This window comes from Sturnus vulgaris, chromosome 19 (genome assembly GCF_052056855.1).
Source record: "Sturnus vulgaris isolate bStuVul1 chromosome 19, bStuVul1.hap1, whole genome shotgun sequence".
Taxonomy (NCBI): domain Eukaryota; kingdom Metazoa; phylum Chordata; class Aves; order Passeriformes; family Sturnidae; genus Sturnus; species Sturnus vulgaris.
The window spans coordinates 9194339-9214145 of record NC_142261.1 but is presented as its reverse complement, the minus strand read 5'-3'; positions in this window follow the sequence as shown (position 1 = coordinate 9214145).

Sequence of the window (19807 nt, the reverse complement as noted above, 5' to 3'; positions counted from 1 at the left end):
GGACACTCAGGAACCCCTCCTGAGCTCTCCAAGCACCACAGTGAACCCCCAGGACATGGAGACTTGGACACTTCACTTGGCACACACAGTGCCGAGTGCCAGAGGTCTCCTGTGAGCCCTTCCAGAACCTGAGACACTTTTTTGGAAATTTTCTGAAAATAGGGAACGATGTAAGGAGGCTGTTTGGGATTGTCCCCAGCCTCTTCCCACAGCTGCCCTGACCTCTTGCACTGCACCACCCTCCTGCTCAGGGCTGAGAACTCTCACAACTCTCAGCCTTCAACTCCTTCATTTCCAGGCTGAGACCAGACTGCCCACATGGGTCAGCTCAAAGCCTCCCTTTGATGGTCCAGATGATCTCGAGGGCTGATCTCTGAGCCAAACCTCCTCCATCCTCTGGAGCTCCCACACCAGGGCCTGGCTGTAAAGCACTGAGGGCTAATCATCCTGAAACCATTCCTGCTCCCAGAAAAGTTCTGCCTGCTGAGGGCAGACAGCTTCTCCATCCTGGAGGCACTGCCTAAACACAGCAAAGATTTTGTTATTGGGTCAGGTTTTTATTCCTCCCTTCTTCTCACTGGCTACAGAGCCAAAGGGCCTGTTTGTTTTGCTGTTACTTATCAGAAAGGTTTATTTGCGATTGCTTGAGAGGGGAAGAAACCCTCTGTAGCCAGGGGCAGACAAGCTCAGTGCTCAGGAACATAATGGCTGCAGCCCCAGGGCCCATATGCTCGCCATCCTGCGAGGTGGAAGGCCAGCTCTGATCACATCCAGCTGCTGGGGATACGACTGATCAGGTATGGCTGGATGTCAAAAAACCCAGGGTCAGGTTGGCTGGGGGCTGAGGCAGGGAGGGGAATGGGCAGGGAGCTGTTTAAAGTGTGTTGCAGAACTGGGAATTTTCCTGTTTGGAGATGTCAGGGCTGCAAATGCAGACACATCTACAGCCCCCCTGAAAGGAGGGAGGGAAGCAGAAGGAGGAGGTTATATTTCCCCTGTCAGCTACTATAGCATCCTCTGGGCTTCATGAGAGAAAGAACAGGGCTCTCAGACTGCACTGAATAATTCCTGCATTTTTAGGTTCCTATTTCCTCCTCCCCGATGAATTAAGACCTAGGAATTCAGCTTGTTTGTTGTTGCTTTTGTTACTGAATATCCATGAAAAGCTCAATGTCCCTGGGAACTAATTAGGTATTAACCCTGCATTATTGCTGCATATCAGCCATGGAAACACACCATTTGGCTAAATCTCCTTGAAATATGGAAATATTGAAGGGTCAGGTGGAATGGCTAAAAACAAGTTAAAAAAGGAAATATTTCTGGGATAGGGAAGGAAAGGAGGAAATATTTGAACAAAACCTACAGGGTATTATTTTCTACAGTTTCTATCACATCCTAAGCAAAACTAACAAGTAGGAACAAATCTCTCTTTAGAAGAACAGTGAGCTCTCACTGGGAATTGTATCTGGGGGAGATGTGGGAGAGGTCAGGAGTTACACAGGATCTATTCCAGCCTAACTTCAATTGCTTTATTTGTTTTGTTCTTAGATCCTCAGCACCAGAGTTTTTGGCAAGATACTTTTGGAAGAACACCTGAACCAGACCATACTTCCAAAGAGCTGAACCTTCAGTGCTGGCAGACAGTGATTTTGTATTTTGGAGTATTGTCTTGCACATCATTCCCTGACACAGAGACACAGACCACTAATGGTATGATAGGAGTGTGTACCTATCTATATTTTATTACTCATGCCATTTCAGGAGTTTGCAGATAATTAACTCCCCATAGTTATTCATCTGTTTTCCCTCAAAAATCTTCCCATTCCACTTAAAACCCTTATTTGTGGTCCAAGCAGCAGCACACTTAATCAGACTCAACAAGGCCTCAGAGCAGCTTTGAAGAGGCCTTAAAATATTTGAACACTAAACCCAAGCCATGGGAAATGGGATTGCTCCCATCCAGCCTCCCCTGGCCACAATGAGCAACATCCCCCTCTCCTATGGCTTCAGAGCTCCTGAACCCCAGTGACAGGGATCCAACCCCTCAAACCTGAGTGTTTCTCCAGCACTGTGTCAGCCCAGACACACTGACTCAAGCCAACACCACCACTCAACCAAAATATTTTGATTTGATAAAACAAACTCCTCAACTGTTTAGACTTTGGCTGAGCAGACTCACAATGCAGGTTTCCTTTTCAACTTCCCTATTTATTCTCATCTCTGCCATCATGCAGTTGGGGTGAGCACAGCCATACCCATTCCCTTCTCCTTTCCTCCAGATCCCCAGGACTGTCTCCCACTGCATAGAGCCAACCCAACTGTGCATGACTTCAGGAAACCCTGCACATGGCTATAATGCACAATTATTATTACAGCTCTTTGCTTTCCAGTTGTACAAGCACTTCCCACAAACCCTGTACAGAATTGAAAGGCCTCATTTCAATTGTTAATGGGTTTACAGAAGGTAGGGTCCTTCCCAAAACATCCTTGTCTCCCTTTTTCAATAAAATAACCTTGTGCTTCTCACAGCTCCCCATGCACAAACCAGCTCTCAGTGCTCACTGTGGGAGGTCTCTTCTCACATCAGGTTAAAGCCAGACAGAATTAATTAAAGCAAAAAGAATGGGGTCTGCTGAGATGACAGAAGGCATTTGGGGCAAAATCTCAAAGCTGGGTTCAGGAGAGATGCCATTGCCCAGGCTCTTGCTCCTCTATGGAAGCTGTGGCACATCATCTCTCCTGATGATTTCAGACTGCCAGTCCTACCGAATTTTAAATTTTTTTCTTGCAGTGGCTCATGGGGCTAAATAGCAAGGAAGATACAAGTCAGAGATAGATGATATAAATGTAGGAGATGATCAGAGGAGGGACTTTGGGAAGGATGAATAACAGCTTTGCTTCCCTCCATTACTCAGGGATGACTAATTCCTGTGGGGCCCTGAGATAAGAAAACCAAACCCAGATTTTTGTACCTCACAGATGAGCACATCATTGCTCCTTCTGAAGACTTATTCTGCACCTTCTATGCCTCCACAAGCAACCCCTCAGGATCTATTTTCTGTATCTGCACCTATTCTATAGCCCCCAGACCCACCCCATGCACACTCCCAGCTTTGTCCTGCAGTGACCCCAGGCCATTCCCCCTAAGGCCTGCAGCCCATGCAGACCCTCAGAACAGATGTTGGCTTTGTAACTTTACCCCCCAGCCCGTGAGCCCTGCCCCTCCCTCCCTCCTCAGCTGACATGGCATCCAATTTGTCACCTACAAGGGAGGTCAGGGTCCTGCTGGGTGCCCAGCATCTCTCAGTGTGGGGCACTTAGTTTCACATTTTTTCTCCCACTAAACAAGATGTTCAAGCAGAGGAAAAACAAGGCAAAGAAACTGGCCTGAGAGAGGGATTGATACAGGCTCTGTCTGCTGACTGGGGAGGATTTTTCTTTGCTTCTCTCCCACCTGAATTCTCCTGGCAGCAGGCACAGATTTCCAAGGAGAAAATGCCTCTGCAAGATCCTAAGACCTTCAGCTTCCTCTGGGAGCAAGTAAGCAGCATTAGCTCTTAAGAGTTTGCCTTGTTTGGCTGATCTGTGGTGTGAACAGGCCCTAATTAGTCATTCAACTTAAGAACTAAGACTCCCAAGAGAAGACTTTGGAGGGGAATTCAGAGCTCTTCAGACTGAAATCATCAACTGTATAATGCAATTGCTCTGCATCACCTTCTCACGATCTCTGCCTCCTCCTCCTCATTTGCCTGTCCATTAAAATCGGTGTTCTGAATACTTCCACAGCTTTGCCAAACCATGTTCGTGCAGCATCCCTGGAAACACCTGGGAAAATTCCCATCCCACTGGCTCCTGGGGTTGGGCTGGGAGAGGAAGGTGTGGCTGGCTGAGGATGTGGGGCTGCTCAGGAACACGGGCTTCTTCAGAGCTAATACAGCACAGGGGACACAAAAACTGCTTAAAAACTCTGGATTTCCACCAAAGAGAATCCTAGATCTGGGTGCTCCTAACACTAGACTTGAACTAGACTGTTTTAAGGCTGATCTTCATCTAAATCCCAATCCAAGTATCAAACCTGAGCCTACATCTTCAAATGATTCCAATATCAGCTGAACATTCCCAGAACCCTGAGGTTACCTGATATTTCATTAAAAGCAGCCACAATGCAGTGCTAGTGTTTGCTGCTTGCAAAATGCACATCTCAGGGATAGGAAGATTGGGTCTGTGGCATTCCAAGCTCCAGAATTGTCATGCTGAGTTACCTTAATACAGTATTTTCCCCAGCTTTTTCTATTCCTGGTAGAATACAGAATCATTAAAGTTGGAAAAGACCTTTAAGATAGAGTCCAACTATTCCCTCAGCACTGCCAAGGCCACCACTAACCCATGTCCCCAAGTGCACATCTATATGTCTTTTAAAAACCCTCTGTCCAACCTGGCCTTTGACACTTCCAGAGGGCCAGGGCTTCTCTGGAAAACCTGTGCTAAGGCCTCAGCACCCTCACAAGGAAGAGCTTTTCCCCAAGAACTCACCTAAACCCACCCTGTGGCAGCGGCAAGGAAGGGTCAGCAGGAGCTCCACAAGCACCAGTGGAAGCCCTCGGTAACTCCTTGAAGGACACAGGTGTGGCACACCTGACACGGTGTGGCACAGGGAGAGAGGGAGAGAGGGATGGATGCAGGGATGCTCACTCTGCCCGGGCCGAGCCCCAGCGCTCCGGCTGCTCACCCAGGACCATGGACAGCAGTTCCCGGCTCGCTCCGAGCCCAGCGCCGGGCACACGGCGGGAGAGGGGCTGCAGTCCTTGGCTACGGCTTGAGAACACTCACACAACGTGTCATGAGCCAGTTCTGGTCCCCGAGTGCACACCAGCCCCAGGAACACCCTTGTCCCTGCAGAGCTCGGGTGAACACCTCATAATAGAGCAGACAACTTGGAATCTCTCCTCTGCTGCACACAGAAGCCTGTTCCCTGCTCCATGTCCTGGCAGTATCCGGGATGCAATGACAGCACCCAGAAGAACACCTGTGACTCTTTCAGCTTCCACTATAAGCAGCCCCTGGTTTCCAGCACACACTCTAAGGATTTCTGTGCAAAGGACAAGTTGTTACACACCCATTCTGTATTGTCACTTGTGCCAGAAGAATTCACCAAACAGTTTTTGGGATGGTCCTTGTGGACCCCTTGCAACTCAGGATGTTCTATGATTCTATGATCTCCATTTATGGGGTGATGATGCCACATTACACACCGAATTTACAACCACACAACCCTGGATATATGCATAGCACTGGAAATACACATCCTTCCAGGAGGAAAGAAGAAATCAGCACATTCATCTCTGCTATAACACTGCAGATTGCTTTAAATACCAACACAGCATATACTGAATTAATTCCCTCACATTTCCAATTGTACACAGTTGTCTCAAAATAAGTGGACCGTCAGCCACCACTTTCACTTTTACAAGGAGCGCATCACTGAGATATTACAAGACCAGTACTCCCACTTCATTCTCAGTCAGCATGCAAAGCTCAACTTGGAAGAAAAGGAAAATGAGAGCAATGGCTAGTGACAGTAAGCCTTGCTAGGGTCATGGGCTTTGCAACAGCTCCAACATGCAGACGGGTGAAAACATCACTCTCAAAGCAAAGGGACAGAGGAAAGAAATGAAGAAGGGGGAGAGGAAAGAAAAAGGAAAGGTTGATGGACAGTTGGACTTGTTGAGGGTGAAATCAATTAAAGTGCATCAAATCCAGAATTCATGCTTTTTCAAAGTGACAAATACGTGCTGGAAACTGAGAAAGACTAAGGGAAAATAATGTCTTTGACCTCCCGGAGACCGGCTGTTCCTTCCGTCAGAGGAGCCAGAAATGAAGTGAGATGCGTTCATGATAAATTGTAACAGCCAGGCAGCCACCTTAAAAAAGAACGAGGTGAAAAGGTTATAGAAGGGACCCAAAATGCGAAGAATTCAACCAAACATCAAGATAAATCAGCTCAGGCCCCTGTGTGTGCAGAGCCAGCCTTCACAGAGCTGCTGTAGTTCATCTCAATTTGTTAGCCTGGCCTGAAGTGTAAGAGACACACAGCTTGTTTACAAAAGCTTTGGAAAACATCTTTACAAAGGGCTGCCTCACCTCAGCCTTCCCAGGTGAGGGGACACCGTGATCACCCTGCCTGCCATCCCAGTTTGGAGTCTGTCAGACAATTAGAAATCACTTGGATGAACATAAATACCCCCAGCACTCCTGTGCTTTAGGAGAAAGCTTTCCAAGAGTTGGACACCTCTCTCCTACTAAAGCAAACATAAAATATTCACACTTCTGAAAGTCTCAAAGCCTTAGTATCTTGTATATTCCCTTGCACTTAGATGGAACTTCCTAGTTTTGATCTTCAAAGTGTGATACAAATATTTGTCTGAATGCTTCCCCTAGTATGGAACTTTGGATATTTTTCCCTTATTAACAACCAGAAATTAAGAACTCTGATGATTACTCTCATGCAGAATAGTTGAGTGCAAAGCTAAAATATTTTAAAGAATTGATAAATAGATGATATATGCTAATAAAATTGTTGAAGCATTGTACCCTGCTGGGAATATATTTGTTCAGCCCATTAAATATCCAAGAAAATATATCAGTGCAGGTGAAATGGAGCTCAACATTAAAAACTGACACAGTTCACTTGACAGTGATGTTCTCCACACAAGGTAAGACTTCACTTAAGGTAAAGCTTTCCCAGTACTGCATCTAATGGTTTATGTGAGCTCTAACAAAGAGAAAACAGAATTTTGGGGAATATTTAGTGCAGTTCTGTACCCCGCCATACACCTCCCTCTCTAATGCTCAAATCTGACTGCAGAGTCCTCACTTTAGCCCAGGTGTTTGTGATACAGGCTCCCCTTAAGCTATTAATATGTACCAATGGACACTTCCCCAGATCTTCAAGCAAGAGCTGCTCAAATCTGACTAGTTCCTTGAGGAGGTCACTGACCAAGCCATGGTTTCTGTCCTGAGCCCTTCCTGGCACTGACAGGACTGTAGGAAGGGAATTATACCAGAGATGTTCAGCTAAGCCAGTTCACACTGCTGCCTGCTGCAGGGCAGCCCAGTCATGGGATCTACAGGAGATTCCCAACTGCAGCACAGAATTCCTCATGCCTGGGACCCTGGCTGGCATGGAGCCTTGCTGAGGCCAGTGCCTGCACTGGGGAGTGAGGTTTGGCTCGGTGCTGTTGCTGGGAGGAAGCTCAGCTCTCAAGTCCTGGCTGGCACCCTCACAGCTCTGCCCTCAGACAGCACTGGTGAGCATCTCACCAACTGCTCCTGACACACATGCCCACCCCACTGCTGTCGCATTTTTTCCTCACGACAACCTTCTCTGGATGGTCCCTTCCCCGAAACAGCATGATTCTCTCAGGGAGACACGAGTTCACATCAACAAATCCTTCCCGACACTGCCCTGCAGCACTTTCGCTATGATCAGCTATTCAGAGTGATGGGACACACTAGTTAGATCTCCCTGTGTGTTTATCAATCCCTTCTCAGCCATTTTCCTCTGTAAATCCGTCAAATCTTTTTCTTCAAGCTCTGTGGGAACAGTTAGGAGCTATCTCCTCAGAGGTGCCTGCCCTGCCACTTGGATTTCATCCCGCTCCTGGAGAAGTTGGATGTCAGCAATGGGCAGCACAGCACAGACACAGCAGCAGCACTGCTGCCTGTGCCCTTGGAGTGACAGGATCCACACCAAAGACCCTCATAAAATCCCTTACAAAACCCCTGTCCCTGGGCAGGGGACTGGAAGGAGTCCTCTTAAACTGAGACAGAGAAGGAAGAACGGGAAAAGCACAGCCATGAAGTCAATTGAGTAAAACAGACCCCAAAGCAGACACAAAATTTTTTCTGAGAGGAGCCAAGGCAGGAATCCAGCTGCTCCACAGGATCTTACAATATTTTAAAGACACAGGACTTTGAAGTGCATTGCACACAAGGCACATATTACATATCCACTATAACCCTGCAATGAACATCACTGAAGCCACATACTGCCACCCATAGATTCAGACCTGACAAATGCCCCTTTATCCTTCCAAGGAATTTGAGCTTGAAAACCTAAACATCTTCACTTGAAATAGGGAGCATCAGCCAGTCTGTTTGCCTTACAGTGATACTCATCACCTTGGTGCAGGCAGTGACTTGCCAGCCAGCCTGGATGTGCCCAGATGCTGTCCTGTGGAGCTGCCCTCTGCAGCTTACATGCATTTTGATTGTGCAGATCTGGGTCAGCATCCTGCATCCTGACAAACATCAGAGGAGAAAGCTTCACCCTCATCATCAGCTGAGCTGGTTATCAGCCCTATTCTGCCATCAGGGAATGCAGCACAAGTCAGTGACAGGACCTGGCTGAGGCCACTTTGCAGGACAGCACCTGGTTTGGGAATCAAGCTCTTTTCAAAAAGCTCCAGGACCTCCACACCACCAACCAGATGACACCACGTACATAAGACTAAACTGTGAAGCTTTTGGGAAGATACACTTGGTGCAGGGCTGACAAAATCTGTAAGTATCACCAGTTATATTTTCTCAGTCGTACAGCATTGCCACTAGTAACAACCCAAAATTTAGGACAACCTCTAGTCTCCCACCAAGCTACCTATTCCAAAGGAGAGCGACAAGGATGGTGAAGGGTCTAGAGGAATGGCAGAGGTCACTTGGAATGTCCAGCTGGAGGAGATTGAAGACAGAGCTCACTAGGGGCTGCAGCTCCAATCTCTGCTCCCAGTGACAGGACCCAGGGAACGGCTGGAGCTGTGTCAGGGGAGGTTTAAGATGGATTTCAGGAAAGGTTCTTCCCTCAGAGGGTGCTGGGCACTGCCCAGGCTCCCCAGGGAATGGGCACGGCCCCAGGGCTGCTGGAGATCCAGGAGCATTTGGACAATGCTCTCAGAGACAGGGTGGGATTGTTGGGGTGTCTGTGCAGAGCCAGGAGCTGGACTGGATGGTCCCTGTGGGCCCTTCCCACTGAGGATATTCCATGATCCTATTCCTTGCTCCCTCACCAGCCAGAACAAGCACACAGGGTCTGGACCGTTCCCTCGGAGCCCTGTAGGGCGGGGCAGCAATCTCCCAGAGCTGCCCTTCGTGCTGGATTTCATCAAGAGTGCTGGATGCGAGCAGAGAGACAAACAAGGAGTTATAGATATGAAACCAACAGAACATTTTACCATCCAAAAAAAGGGGTTCTGTCACTATGATTGAATAGTTTCTGCTCCTGCTTCTGATGTCTCCTGTCAGAAGAGGCAGATGAGAACAGACCACGTGGCAGGAACAGCTTCACTAAAATGACTCTGGTAACAAGCAACCAGACAGCTCCATACCCAACACATCCACGAGGGGAAAAAACCCTCCAAGAGCCACAGAGCAGCTGTTATTCTTCTAGGACTGAATCTGTGTCTCTGTCCAAAAATAGTGGCCATCCAATCATCAGAATTTTTAATATTTGGTTTTGTTGACTCTCCCTAAACTACTCTCATGAAATCTTTCATTTTAAAAGCATTTCATTTTTTTTTCCATCTCCTCTAAATTATTTTCCTGTTTTTGAGGACTTCAAGATAATTTGGTGCTGAAACACTTTTTGGTGACTTCTAGAGGCAGACACAGCTTTTGCTTTTTAAAGGAAGAAAATACAAAAATCTATTTTTTAGCTACTCTTTCATTACAACTTGCTATAAAACTGAACACTTTTTTTAAAAGAGAAAAAAGTAAACATGTAAACAGTAAAATGTGCCCAACCAACAGCTTCTCTTTGCTGGTCCTTGACATCTGGCTTCACCACAACTGCTGCCACACAAAGCCAGGCTGCAGACCCTAGGCCACATAAATGGTAAAGCTTTAGTTTTAGAGGGATAGTACAATTAAAGGAAGAAAAGAAAAATCCTCTAACCAACCTTTCTCCTTATTAAAGGACTAGCTCTAGAGAAGGACCAGAGCTGAGCCACTGTTTGGAGCTCAGCCATAGCATGTCACCAACACACACCATATGCTCTGTGCATGCGAATGACCAGGGTTGATCTTTCCAGCCCAAAATTGCTGCAGAAGCTGCTCAGTGTCCACCAAGCAGTACCAAGTCATCACACAAAACAGGTTTCCATCCCCTGCATTGTATAGGAGTCAGCTCCAGCCTCCCCTGGAAGCCCCAGAATAGAATGTTTGTTGGGGATACCAGGACCTGATCCTAATCTGTGGCTCCAAAGCAGCACAGAGGAAGAGGTGATAGATTTTACCATGAGTTTGTCTTTCCTGATCCCTAAGTGTTGTGTGCTGCTGAGCTAAATCCATCATCAAATGAAACAAGGCCATTTCCTCCAAACATAAATCCTGGAATTACTGGTGGGGAAGGGAGTTCAGTACAAGTGCTGTAACACTGTGCCACGCACGTAATTCAGCTGGGGTAATTCACAGCTTTCCAACCTTTGCAAAGCCTGGCTCACAGAGATTTGTGAAGGACCTGAAGCTTTAGACCCCTCCTCCTCCCCTCTGGTACAACTTCCTACACCAATCCTCTGGGACATTAAATCTTCCAGTTGCCATTTTCTCCTAGGCAGGGAGGATATGAATTTCATAACTCCTCAGCTGAGCTGCCATCAAAAGCCATGAAATACAGCAGGAAACCAAGAGCATGGCCTGGCGAGTGCTCTGTGCACAGCCACGAGGAGCCAGGGCTGGACAAGCCATTAAGAGCAGCACATGGTGCCTGGAGCACAGGCCCATGGCGTGGGTGAGGGAGAGCACTGACACTTGGGCAGCTCAGAGAGGGATGAAATCAGAACAGGAGAGAGCAAAAAGCTGGGCTGAGGCTGGTCATGCACAGGAGTCACTCTTTACATGTGTGACTTCAGGGATTGTGGAGGGGCCAGGCTGCCAGAGGGGCTGATGGAAAAAACTAAACCCTGAATTCAGGCACATAATAGCTACAGGAATAAACCACTGCCTGTTTCCCACTAGAACTTGTGCCTCTCTGCTAGAGCCAAGCTGAGGGGACACCTGGTGATGGCACAGGAGTGGTGGAGGCTGAAGCACCCCTGGCCCCCTCACCCAGGGCACTGCCAGTGCAGATGTTCTCCCAGCTACTCACAGCTCACGAAGCCCAGCATGGATCACAACAGGAACAAAGAATTTCCAAAGAAAACAATCTGGCTGTGGAATAGCCTTCTAGAGGAGACTAGCCAAGCAATCCACCCCTGAGGGCACACTGCAAAGCTCTCCTCCTCCTACTATAAACTATTTCATCACAAGCAAAAAGTTTATTCAGATAATCCTACCCCAAAGGACTACATTTAGCCCCTTCTTTCATATATTTAACATGAATTAAAATAAAAACCCAAGATTTTTTAATGAGCTAAACCAGTATCACACTTTCCCCTTACCACAGTTTCTACTCGCCAAAATAAGAGCTTAATAGATAAATCCCAGGAGGAATCAATACTTCTGTCAGACAATACACTGGGGCCTTGAGCAAGCTGATCTAGTGGGTGACATCCCTGCCCATGGATGATCTCTGAGGTTCCATCCAACCAAGGCCATCCTGTAATTTCTATGACTCTGTCACTGTTGGAGATGATGTAAAAAGCTAAGCTGGCCAGCACAGCATAATGTTTCACCTGTAGGGCTGGAAGCCAAAAGGAGGAGGAGATACTTTGCAGGGGTTGCAGAGTTGATACCACAAATGCATCCCACTGTTGTGGCCAATAAACTCCAGCTACCCAAGGTTTGCCACTGCAATTGGAATAATCAATAGCTGAGGGAGCCCCTTTTTCCTTGTGTAGTAACCAGGGTCATGCAAAAGGGAAAAACCAGTTGCATACTCATAATACAAAGAGAAAATCCAAAGGTGGCCCCAGGCTGGCCAAACAGAGCAGCACTGAGGGACTAAGCTCAAATCCAGCTCCTGGACCAACAAGCAGAGGCTGTGGATGAGCCCAGGTGAGGCTGCTTAGGGCAATAAGACCCTATGGGGGCACCCAGGCCCTGCCAATTTGTACTTAACTCCTGCTAATAGAGAGCACCTGAACATTGTCAGGGACCTTTTAGCTAAAGAAATTTCTGGATTTTTGTGAGGAGATTTAACTATTGGAAAACTGGATTAAAAGGAATGGACCACCTCAGAAGGCACAGTAGCTGCTGTCTTCCCAAAGCCCAGGATCCTGATCAACCCCCACTGCTGCCCAGGAGCTCAAACCTGCTAACAAGGCTTAGTTTAAATTTGATGAGCCCTATGAAGTGGCACAGCTGCAGAGGATATGACATAATTGTGCCCCTGAAATAACCTGACACCTTGTTCTTAAAGTCAAACGTCCTTTGATACTTTGCAGAGACAAAATGGACTCAAACTGGGGCTGGCAAAAGCACCTGACAAATGGCACTTGTGTGAAACCCTCCCAGGTGATGTGTAAAGCCAGAGGGGAGCCAAGCCCTGAGGACAAAGAGCACAAGGGATTCGTGTTCCTCACAAGGTGACAGCTCTCCAAACCCATCCCTGAACCCCCAGCCTGGCTGTGACCTCTGCATTTGCACTTGCTCTTTGCTCTTCTCAGCTCTCAAGTTCAGGAGACAGGTTAAGCACATAAATAAAAGGAATGGCCTCTTTATAATAAGCTTTTTCTTTCCTCCTTTCCCTTTCTCATACAATCACAGAATGGTTGGGCTGGAAGGGACCTTAAAAGACCACCTAGTTCCAACCCCCTGCTCCCTGCAGGCAGCTCCTTGGCACTTCGTGCTTTTCCTTGCTTTCTCTTCCAAGTCACCAGCAGCATCCTCCCCCCACCCTGCTGCCTGCTGTGGCAGCATTTCTGCCCCACAGAAGACAATAAATACATCAAGGCTGTCCAAGCCCCGTTGTTTTGGCTGGGAGGAGGTCCCCCCTGCCGGGTGAGATGACTTCCCACCGGGATGGATGGCTGTCCCTCCCTGACAGCTCTCCAACAGGGAGCAATCGCTGTCCAGCTGGGAAGAGCAGGCAGCAAACGTGGCTAAGTGGCCCTTGGGACTGCTGAGGGCAGGGAGAGGGGACAGGAGCCCTGCCCTGCTGCCTGGGGCGCTGCCAGGGACACAGCCAAGATCTCCTTGCTGGCCCTGCCTGCGACTCCCCAAGCAGGGGGTGGCAGTGAGAAATGGGAATCTAATATTCCTGCTAAGTCTCAGGGCAAGGGCCAGCCTTCATCCTGGCCAGGCCTGACGCCTGGAACCAGCAGCTCTCAGTGCCTAAATGTATCAGTGAATGGGAAAGTCAGAAAGACATGAAGGTGGACATGAAGAACGTCTCCCTTTGCCCTTGGGAACATGTGATTTCCACAAGCCCTTCAAACTCCCCAGGCAGCAAATGTTCTGGGCAAAAACTCATCCTGAACTGCACATTTGGCACAGATTCTGGGACAAGAGCTAGCAGGGAAGTGGCATTCACTTGGGAAATGGATTTCCTGTGGGAAAAAGAAAAAAAAAACATAAAGAAAAGATCTGGCCTGTTTGCATTTCCTAAATCAGTCTCTGAGACATCCAGGTAAGCTGAGGAGCAGAGACCTGACCTGCAGGTCACCACCTCACCCCAGGAACCTGCCCTGGTGGTGCTGTGGGTTTGGGTTATGCCATCTGAATTACCTTTGGATTCTGAGCTTTTTGAATTAAATACATAGAAAAGAGTAAAATGAGCATTGAGGCACTATGATGAGACTGAGCAGGATCACAATGATCACAATGAGTCATCTGCAGCTTCTCCACTCCTAGACCAGCCTCTTCAAAGACACTTAAGGGAATCAATTGCCTGTATCCCACTCAAATCCTTTCTCTATGTGGTTTGTGAAGCTTTAAGCCCCTTTCCCACTCCCACAACCTCCATCCCTCACCTCTGAAGTCTCTCTAGTCCATTATTCTGGAGGCTGGTTCGTGAACAATGTGTTCACTTTCCGTACTGCCTAATGAAGATGTTCCTGGCCCTGAGCATTAGATCTACTGCACACTTAATGGAAAAAAAATTGCTATTCTTATCATTGGGTCAGATGAGTTTCTTGGCAGTGAGGGTGGTACAGTTATGTGGACAATCAAACAAGCCAGTGATTATTGACAATGCATTTTTGAGGAAATCATTGCTGTTTAAACTCTAATCACAACAATACCTCATTTAAAAGCATAAAAGCTTTCACTCAGCAGACCTACCTTTTTTTAATAGCTAGACAATTAAATAAATCTCCTGACACTTAACCATCATTTACCCAACAGTCAGAAAATGGATTCAATGCCTTTGCATTAGTTAGATGATATTAGAGCAAAAATTGAACAAGTACAAGCAGGTGAAGAAAGATCTGGGAGGAATGTGTGCTGCATTCAAGTATAACAGGGTATCTTCTGCAGGGGAGAAGGGGACTTTTTGGTCTTCCCTTATTCAAACACCAAGATAACTTTTAACATTATTGTGTTGCACAGATTTTAGTGTTCTTGGGGGAAAAAATGAGTTCCCTCTTCTGTTGGCTGGAAACTGAAGTACAGGACAATGCCACTCTGAAATTCTGTGTCTGCATCAGAAATTGAGTGTGGATGTGAGGAGTTGTTCAAAAAGTAACCTTTCTACACTTAACCATCAACCAGTCTTTATTTTGTCAGCATTTCCACAAAACTGGTACCTGAAAACTTCAGAGTAAGTATAGATTAAAGCTCAACAGGCAAAATAATCTTGCTTCTTGTGCATTTTTGCTGGCATTTTAGGAAAGGCTTCATGATCTTAAAACACAGCCCCCAAATTAGCTCTGAAACAACGGGGATTGACCCTGCACTGGTCTGATCTGGCAGATCACAGACCTTTTATTACCCCTGATCCCAGTGGTGCTCTTAATTCCCAGCTCTAGCACTCCAACCTCAGGTTCCTCAAGTGAAGAGCACGTCCTTCTGATGCCATTATTCAGAAGCTGATGCTAAATAGCTCCTAAATTTATTGCCTTCTGCCTGCTGTCAGCTGCCAGTAGCTGTAATGGGAGTGTTTTTCTCCTTTTCAGATAGCAGGAGCCATAATAGAAAATTCAATTCTTTCAAGCAGTGTTGGAGTTTGAGATGTATTATTATATATTCATTACCCTATGCTGAATTTCATGGGCTGCTTTATGATGCACGTTTCAGAAATAAAATATAAAATGGAAAGGAAGGCCATTGATCCAGCCTCATTCCAGGCCCTAAATAACTGACAGCTACATAGACAGGTAATTGTTCCCTGATCTTTCCTTACTCAATTTTTAAAGAGACACCACAGATAAATTTTATAGAGGTGGATCTTTGTTTTCATCTCCCTCACACCCCTCATTCTGGCAGAAAATATGATGGCTCCACAAAGGTGTTTATGATGGGGGGAAAGAGTTAAGGCCTACTCTTCCACTCCTCCCTCTTGATTGTTTTAATTGGCTGTTTGATGACCTGAGCACCTCTTTGATGGGCATCAAACAGGCCCTGCAGGAGGGAGTGCAGCTTCCAGACCAGGGTCACCCTGGTTGGCACAGGGCCATCAATCAATTCTCCCAGGATGGATCCCATGTGGACCAAGAGCCCTGATGGACATGCAATAACTCCCCTGGCCAAAACCCCAGCAGCTCCAGAGGGGTCACTGGCCCCAGGGCCAGCAAACTTCAAACCGGGAAAAGGCAACTGTGAGCAAACAGCAAAACCCCCAAAACCAACACACAGAAACTGTCCTGGTGAACCCACCAAAGCCAGGGTGAGGGAGGTGACAGAGATGGGAGCCAACGAGGAGGAGGAGGAGCCTTTAAAGGGTGAAGGAGCACAGGTCTCTACCAGCAGCAGATCCAGTCCTGGGCATCCCCCAGGGAACAGTGGCAGCCCCACAATGGGACATCACAGTGACACAAACGTGCTTTCCACAGCAAAGTGAATTAGGGAACAGAACTAAGGTAACACCAACCACAGCTCCCTTCTGAGATGTGTGAGGACTGTCAGGGAGATGTAAGAACATCTGTGCTATTGAAAGAGCAGAAAACATGGAAAAGCAGCTAAATAAAGAAGGAAAAGAGGAAATATATTTTTCTGATGAGAATACTGGCTTACATTGGCCTCAACAGCTTAAAAAATTACTGCTTCATGTGCTCCCTGGTGTGAGAGCTGCACTAGCAATGGCTTGTTTCTCTTGGACAGACACACCAAACACCTCAAGCTACTTGAGATCCTCTGCTTCTGAATGGGGCAAAAAGGAGGGCTGATAATCCGGGTAACTCTGCCAGCTCTAAGGTGTCAGTCACTTCAGAAGCAAGGTTTCCTGAAGAAACAGCTCCTGAATCATATGAGCACATCCCAGCAGTGGGAGCACACCCTGAAGTCGTTTCCCTGTTGCTCTGGAGACCAGGCAGGAGCTTCCTAAACTCTCCAGGCCACTAACCCCGGGGCCGTGTGCTGGTTTCACACCCTCTGGCCTTGCTCCTGCCCTGGGCTGCACCTCCTCGTGTCGCTGCTCACGTCTCAGAGCTCAGAGGCTGCTCTGCTGCAAATATTTGCACACTTTGGGGGGAGGAACACAGTGCATGGCCCCCAGGGGCAGGCGGCTCTGTATTTATCCTGGAATGGCAAACAACACCAAGAGCAAAGAAGAGAAAAAGTCAGATAAGATAAAAGTGTGTTACCAGGTCTAACAACACAAAATCAACAAAGACCACAGCAAAAATTATCTGCAAAGACCAACAAATGCAGCAGCAAGGGATCCTGATGGAGGACATTGGATCACCCAGAGGACTGGGGAGACAGAGCTGTTTGGCTCTTGGAATGCCAGGGGATTCCACAGGGAATCACTGTCGGTGACTCAAGACAATTTACATAAAAAGATGTTTTTATGGTCTTTGTCCTGCCCACACCATGAACCTGTAACTGCAACCAGCACCTTCATAATACAGAACTGAAGCAAAGACTTCTACACACACTCTAATTCCAGAACCCAGCCTGATGTGTGCCTGAAGAGTGGCATGAAACACTGCAGCAATTAATTCTCAGGATGTCATGGGACTGGATATTTCTCCCAGAAGACAGATTCACCCAGCTGGGAAGGTTTTCTCTGTCATTTGAGAAGTATCTACATTTGCTGAAGTTTTAATTAATGTGTGTGGTTAATTTATAAAGTGAAACACAGTGTACTTGTTAGACGAACTGCATAATGATGAGTCCAGAGAGGAAAAACCAGAAAGGAGGTACTAGGAGAACCACATGTGAAAACCATATGGAAGGGTGTTCCACCAGCTTGGAACCAGATGGAAGAAAACATTGTCCCTGGACACTGTACAGAGTCCTACTGATAACAGATGATAAATCATTCACTGAGTGTAAGCAGGACAGTGAACATCACCACAGACCGAGCTGTGCAGGGACAACAGGACCACGAGCCGGGGGACATTAGATAAAAGGACAGCATGAAAAGCTCAGATGTCACCCCCTCGTGTCGATCTAATCGGAGCCATTATCAGCAGGGACAGCCCGAAGAGCTGCAGAAAGGAACAAAGGCAGAGCAGCAGGGGAGGAATGCACTGAGGGAAACCACAACACAGCCGAGTCTGCAGTAATGAGAGCCTGAACAGGGATGTGGGAGACTTGTCTGGATGTTCACCCCTACCAGGAAGATATCAGCTTAGTCCTGTCCCTGAGCTCCGTGTGAGCTCTGACAAGTCATTTAAGGTCACCTGAAGTCAAAGGGCACCCTCCCATTCACTCCAAAGCACTGCAGCCTTCTCCACCACACTGCATTTCCCAGGGAGCCAAAATCCTTCCACACTCCTGTTCAACTTGAGGGTTCTCTGTGACAACATCTCTCTTCCCAGGAAAGACAACCTCTCCTGACACCAGAGGACTCCAGGACTGGGCCAGAAGGCAGGACAGCACAATACACAAAAGTGGCACTCAGAAGTAGGTTAGACAGAAGGTGGCTGTGCTTAATGATTAATTATTTATTCACAACCATCAGTATCAAAAAGCACGGCTGCCTGCAGGAGTCCTGCTCGAGATAACTGGCCTGGCACAATGCCATGGAGCTGCAGATTTCAGACTGACAAACAGGTAAAGCTTCCCATCCAGCTGAACTCTCCAATGCTCTTTATGGCCCGGGGTCATTCCTGATCACAGCTCCTCTGCTCTTGCCAGTCTCTTCGTTTCTTTGGTCACAGGGAATTTCCTATGAGGAGGAGGGAAACCTAATAATAAACATCACTACTTCATTCCTTCATGTGCACAATTATCTGTGTAAGCACCAAATCACTACTTGCCTTAAAAAAAGGCCTGAAATCTCTCTTGCAAGTACAGTGAAATGTTTTTTAGTGCTAGAAGCCTCTGTAACAGACCCCAGAGCAGGAGGGGTCACTGTGCACAGAGACACACACAGACAAGGAAGCTGACCAAAACACACACATGCAGGACCACCAAGGATGACCCTAAATTAGACCACCCAGTCACTTTGTTGGCCCTGTTTTGAGGAGCCAGAATCCCCGAGTATAAAACAGTGTCCGCACGCGGGCTCCTTGGCCTGTGTTTTAGACCATCACATATCTCCAGTGACTTCCTGCCACTGACCCTCATAATAAATCATTCTAGCCAGCCTCCCTCCCTCCTGGCAACATCCTGTTCCTTCCTCAAAAATCCTCCCACTCACAATTCCAAGGTTTGATATCAATCTTAAATAAATGCCTCTCTGGACTGGGCTACATTCCCTGAGCCACCTTATCTCCTGCCTCTCCAGGATGCTGCAGTTCAACAAGCACATGCAGAAGCCCCTTAGGCCTTGTTAATTTTACTTCCATCCTTGTGTCCTCTTTCTTTTCCCCATATTTTCTCTCAGGGAAGGGAAGTGATCTTCAGGAGAATGTACACTGCAGTACAGCCATGTGCTGTGACTTCTGATAGCCCAGAAAAGAGACAGTGCTGCAATTTTCTGTATGAAATATGGTGAGAAGAGAGTCCATGGCAGAGGTTCTTCTCCATTGTCTCCCTTGCTCTGGCTTCCCTGACTTCACAGCTTAGGTGAGGAAAACTCTGTCAATACATCTCCCCATCAGAGGCCCATCTTCAGCATCCCACAGACAGGGACCAGCTGCCTCCATCTGAACTTCCCAATTTCCATCCAAAGCCCAGCTTGAATGAGGGTGAAAGCACCAGCCTTCACTCCCCAGATCACCACTGCAGAACCTATAGCAGGTCAGGGTCTCCCAAACCCATATTTCAGCTGAACAATTGAACTAAGCAGGATGAATACAGTTATGTCTCTGAAAGACCATAGAATAATGTGCAGTCAAAAGGAACCACACTGGCCCCTTGATCCAGCAATGTCAGTGAAAACTGGTTCAGGTTGGACTTAATTTAGTTTTCACTCAGGAACTCTTTTTCCATAGATTTATTTATTTTGTAAATTCTGTAGCCCTCTCTGTCAATGAATTTATCCCCACTCTCAAAACCTTGCACCTGCCAGGTTAGACTCCTTCCAAAGAATGGTTTCACAAACATCAATGAGAGTTGCCTGCTTAAACATCACACTTACAAGGTGATACTGCTGCTTACCTGCTTACCTACTCTTCTTCTTATCTTCTTCTGCTCTACCCTCATCTTTCCTTGTCTTTAAGACCACCAAAATGCCCTGATCATCTAATCCAACTTCCTGGAGTCCATTTCAATGAGGATCTGTTTCTGGCTGTGGAAGAATTCCTTGCGTGTCCCCAGACTCACATCTCTTTTTAAAAAATATGAGTGTAATGAATTCATTAGCAATTCACTTGATAGCAAGCCAAGG